Below are 6,000 nucleotides of genomic sequence, written 5' to 3'. Positions count from 1 at the left end.
TTAAAATTAAACGTAGAACACATTTCTAATTGGAACCATTCTTCTAATCCTAACGGTTATCGATGTAAAATGACCTTGAAGACCTGGTTCAAGGTCATTGAAATTTCCATTGTCATTTGTCCCCCTGCACCCTCTATGTAACTTGCAAATTTCAAATTATTACATAAAACACATTTTGAGTAATTAGCTCTGTATCGTTTTTTAGTTAACACCCTGTATATAACATTATATTTTTACCAATAATTAATTTCACCGGTGAACATATGACTTAAGACTGATAATTCACGCCAACTGGTTTATCTTAAACCAAGCAGCCAAGGCTTACTTTAATATATAAAACACAAGCAAAGGTACAAACAAAATTCCGCTTCTCTTTCCGAAACCAAAACAGATGACTGGATCAACAGTCGTACCCTTGGCCGAGAACATTGCTGCAACTTTGGCCGTATGTCGTATGTTCAGTACAAACTTTATATATTACTTTGACAACGAATTGATATACAACTATTAACAATTATAAAGTCCTCGCTTCGTTTCTGAAGGTAGTTATTTTTTAATTTGTGAAGGCTGGGTTAAGGGGATAACTGCCCCTGGCGTCAGTAAAATGTTTAATATTTTACTTACGTTAATGTTATTAATGAAAAACCAGTTAAAAGTGTAGTTTTACTTTCAACTTATGCTTTCAATTTCGAAATCGTATTACCAATTTTTTTCAAAATGTATTTATGTTTAGCTAAGTGTGCCGTTAAGATAAATTTTTACCGTATCCTCTGAAAGCGACGTAGTAGTAAACTTGACAGAGAATAACCCAGGCCATCGTAAACACCTTAATTCCATTGAGGCAATTGAAATGTCCAGGAATATCGCTCGAAGAAGAAAGCCAGTCGCCATTTCGCCAAATTGAAAAACACAAAACAATATCTAAATAGAAAACAATCAAGAGCTTATTTAAATTCATAATATTTAATTTACTAGCCTAAGAAGCTAAAATTACTTATGTATACAGTGCCGAGGCAGATTTACTACCTAAACCTTGGACAAACTACATTCTTCAAATGGCTCCGCTCGCCAGTGCTAGTATCGTGAATATCGCGAAACATTTTCACTCAAATCGAGCGATTTATCTTATAATTTTACGCGTAAAACGCTAAGAAACCATTAAAGCAACTGTCGGTTCTATCATTCCCACCTGTATTATGAAAAGGCCCCTGTTATTAGAGATGGCCATGAATCTATCCGATTCTTCGAAAAAAAGCGACTTTAGTGGAGAATATGGTGCCATCTATTAATGGAAAAGAAAGCTAAAATTCAAAATAGCCAAATGATAACGTCGTCAGTGGGTTTCGGGCTTAATTATATTTCCCATGTAAAATCTATTGTTTAAATTAGCAATTTACAAATGATTCAATCAACGCGAGGGATACCTATAAGTATCGCCTTTTGGGTCAAAATGTAGCTTAACTATCTTGTTTTGATGTCGAAAATAGCGACATCTATTGAAAAAAGAGCGACTTGACATCGAGCCGACACTTGCTTTTAATATTTCCGATAATAAACGTAAGAATATTAAATGCGGCATTTGTTTTAAAACTAGTATCAATTTAATGTAAAGTCAATAGGAGCCACCTATGGACTCATTGGACTGCATTGCAAAGAGTGATAAAAGCCGCGAATAAAAAGAATAGTCCATAATGAAAAAGGATAAAAAAGCTGAACCCTGAACAAATTTGAAGAAATTTAAAAACTTACAAATAGCTCGTACCAATAGGTCTTCGAGCAAACATAAAGACGCGAATCTCAGACCAAATAGACCTTCGAGTGAAAAACTAAATTTAATAAAATAAAATAAAATAAAATAGCCAGAAATTCCAACGGTTGACCAGTTTCGTCCTGTTTGGGATTCTTCAGTACCGTGCGGGAAATCTGGCTTGCAACTATAAGCTTCGTGCGTAGTTTAAACTTTGGTCAGAAGTATCGCCACCTACCGATTGAGATTTAAATCGAATGTGTGAAAGCTGTGTGCTCATTAAAAATTATCTCGATATAAAAGCTGAACGTTTCAGTTAAAGAACATTCAAATTCAAAAGTCATCTGCTATTTCTGCACACATTAAGTTGACAGGTATTAAAGTAGATGGCGCCATCTTTTCTAAGCTCGAAGCCTAAAACACCGAAAGGCGAAACTAAGCCTAAACATTAAAAGTTTCAAAACGTATTGCGTAGCAACGGAAAGCCGAATATGGGGAGAGTGGTGGGGAATAGTATATATGAAATGTTAAGTTACTCGAAGATGTATTTTGTTTCCATGGTTATCTTTTAAATGGCACAAGGAATATAAGAATTTTCTATTTATGGTCCACTAATTGTATGTTTCGTGTGAACAAGTTCTCATTGAAATTTTTTATCTGGAAACGTTCATGCGAAAACGCTGTATTACTTGCCTAGCTATATAAAATGTAAAAATTACATTGTCTAGGAGTATTTGCTTATTTATAATTTTTTATTTCGTAATAACAGATTTCGAAACTCATTTTTTGATGTTTTCGCTGTACTTCTGGTAACGGTTAGATATTAGGCAAAGTTTGAAAATAACTTGGTCATATAAATAATCAGAATGTAAAATGTATGTTTGTTAATTTATCCAAATATTTGGCTTTTGGTGCGCAGAAAATTGCGGAGATAGAAAAATATAGGGCACTGTAAAATGCAAAATAAGTTTACTACCTTGCGGAAAAATTAAAATGTGTTTAAAAATAATTCTTTATCCTCGTTATTTCCATTGATTCCTGTTTATTTATCATTCATATAATTTTTGGGAAACCACATGTAGACGCTGTCCACACTGTTAAGTATTATAATGAATTATTTTGCAAATTACTGCTGCGTATAAATGATAGAAAATGCATATTTTTCGACAGAAGTACATGTATTTTCGCTATACTCCTTATGTTTTGCTCGTGTAATATGTACCTTCTCAAGTTCCCGTTGATTTTTTCGAAGACGTTTTGGAAACAAAAATATTGTTGAGCGTAATATATATTATAACTTATATACATATTCAACCATGAATATAGAGCAGTGGGTTATATACCTGGCATCATTGTTAAAAAAAGGCTGGGTTTTCTTTCGATTTACGTCACAACGACTATTTAAACGAGCCAATCGGAGGTGAAAGGAAATTACGCGAAAAATCCCGCTCGCGCTGTAGAGATACAGTGAGCTAGTTTTGCGTCTGTGTTTGCGTTTCGTTTTTAGACTCCCTAAGTTTTACATAAATTATGGTTTAAAAAGTGCTTTAAAAATGTCCATTTCTACCAATATGATTAGTTCAAACGTGAATCTTTGAAAGCCATTCTTTCCACCTCTTGTGATAATTTTAAGAATCTATCATTAGTTCATTTACGTAACTTATCGGACCCAGGCTTAGCATCTATGAAGTCAGGTTGAATAATTTATAAATCTTTGGCTACAGCTAGGAATTCTGTTTGAATTTTTGAAATATAATTTTTAATTCAGTCAAAATACTTGATTGATCACAGTCAAAATACTTGATTGATCACAGTCAAGACTGGGTTTCTCATTCACTTCTGGTAACAAACGTAAATCAAAATGGTCTAGATGTTTCAGCCTTTGTGGTTTTAAAAATTCCTTTCTCCTTATCAAGGGCTAACCTAGACCTAACCTTTTGGGTTAATTCTTCACTCGCTTAATTTATTTTAGATAAACTAAAACTAATTTAACGCGCAATTTTCGCGTTTTTCTTACCCATAATTGCTCTTATCAAACGGACCCAAAATAGTTATGGACGCGAAATTTTAGGCAGACGATTGTATCCGGTGACGCCACTGTGGGCGGGGTTTAAAAGCTCCGCCTTTTTTTAACGTGATGGCGCCAGTATCATAGGAGATCTATATTCATGGTTGAATATGAATACATTCATGATTATAAGGATTTCCTAAAACTATGTCAATAGCTGTAACACTAGAAAAATGAAGTTAATAAATCAATACATAATAAAATCCTTAAAGTTTGATAATATTTGAGTAGATATTATAAACAATTTATGTACTGTCAAATACACTAAACCTTTATTCGTGAGAACAAATACCTTTAAAATTAATTAAATAATTATGATAATTATTTCTTATAATTCATTTTCACAGAAAATCGCTTTAAGGTGCTTTTTGACATTCGCTATAACCACTAAATTCAAAATTTCAATATTTATCAAGGCGACCATCTTGGAATATGAGCCATATAAGAATAATTCTTGGTCCTTACGCCTCTAAGGAGAGGTTTCATCCTCACTTTAACTTAAGGACTAGTTTCGCTCCTTACTAAAGACTTTTTTCTCAAGGAAATTTCGAGTATAAGGATAATTTTAATTTTAAAGGACAATTTTTGCTCCATAAGATTCATAAAGAAAGTTGTAGAATTGGACCCCAGGCTGGAACGCCTATATTTAGCAGATCGCCAAAAACAAACAGTAGATTATAAATGTGACATGTTGGCCCATTTTTGGGCTATTTTATATGCTATGAGTGCTCTTTGTCCATATTGTAAAGCTCAATTTCTAACGGGTAATTTATCAGTTATTAAAATTCTCTTAAAGGCTCTAAGAAACGTTAAACTCTAACCTTGAAACGTCCAGTTCCATTTCGTGTCTTGTGCCTCGACTAACCGTTTTTTATCATGAGCTTCTAATTTCTCGTTCATGGGAGGCTGCGGTTTTATCCTTTCGTCTTCGGAAATATGGTCAGGTACCAGGCTGATGACGTCTTTTGCCGCAATATTCCTATACCCGCTATTACTATTTTCCTCTTCTGGAATTGTCCAATCCAAATATGTGTCGTATAGTGTTCCGATAAGTGAGATCGAACCCAAAATCACGAGTATAGTGCTGAAGTAAAAATTAATATAATTATAATAACCAGTAAGGGCAAAAGTTTTTAATTAATCTCTAACGAGAGAAGAATTCACCTACGGTAGTAAAATGGAACATGTTTCTTCGAAAGCTCGAGCCGATTCTAATGGACGTTAATTTCATGCCAAAACGCGGATATGAACATCGACCCAAACGTTACTGCGCATTACTTGCCTAGCTATGTTAAACGTAAAAAATACACTGACTAGGAGTAGTTAATTATTTATAATCTTTATCTTTCGATTTAACAGATTTCTAAACTAACTTTTTAATATTTTTCTCTCTTCACTATTTGTCCTCCAAAATCAATATTAGCCTGCGAAGAAACATGTTTCACACTAATAACGATAGCAGTGTAGGAAGATCTATTATGTACTTTTGGTAAGGGTTAGATAGTCCGCAAAGTTTGAAAATAACTTTGTCATATAAATAATCAGAGTGTAAAATGCATTTTTTTTACATCTATCTAAATCTTTGGCTTTTGGTGCGCAGAAAATTGCGAACATAGAAAAATTGAGGGCACTGCAAAATTCAAAACCAGTTAAGTACCTTGCGGAAAAATTAAAAATTTCAAAAAAATAATTCTTTATCCTCGTTATTTCCATTCATCCCTCGTATATATAGATACAATTTTGCGTTATCATTTTTTGGAAAAACACACGTGGACGTTGTCCACACAGTTAAGTATTGTAATGAATTATTTTACAAATGACAGTTGCGTGTGAATGATAGAAGATATATCAAATACATCTATTTCGAGAGAAGTATTTTCTATTCCTTAAAACCTTAACAAAACCTGTTAGTATTGCACCTCGTGTTATACGTAACCTAGAACTATACTAGTGCTATATAATCCAATATTACTCATTGATATCTGATAGCCACTTTTGATGAAAAGGTCGGATAAGTATGATTCAGGGGCTAAGACCATGCTTTTTCCCATTGGATCACTGCACCCTTAGTGACGCTACTGCGCGATAGTGTACCCAGAAATTTGTCAAGAAAAGTCAGAGAATGTAAATTTTCGGAGGGACAGAACGTAATAGAGTCAAAGCTCCTAAGTCGGGGAAACAAATT

This window comes from Leiobunum rupestre, chromosome 8 (assembly GCF_980474605.1).
Source record: "Leiobunum rupestre chromosome 8, qqLeiRupe1.1.hap1, whole genome shotgun sequence".
NCBI lineage: Eukaryota > Metazoa > Arthropoda > Arachnida > Opiliones > Sclerosomatidae > Leiobunum > Leiobunum rupestre.
Note: the sequence above shows the minus strand (reverse complement) of the source record.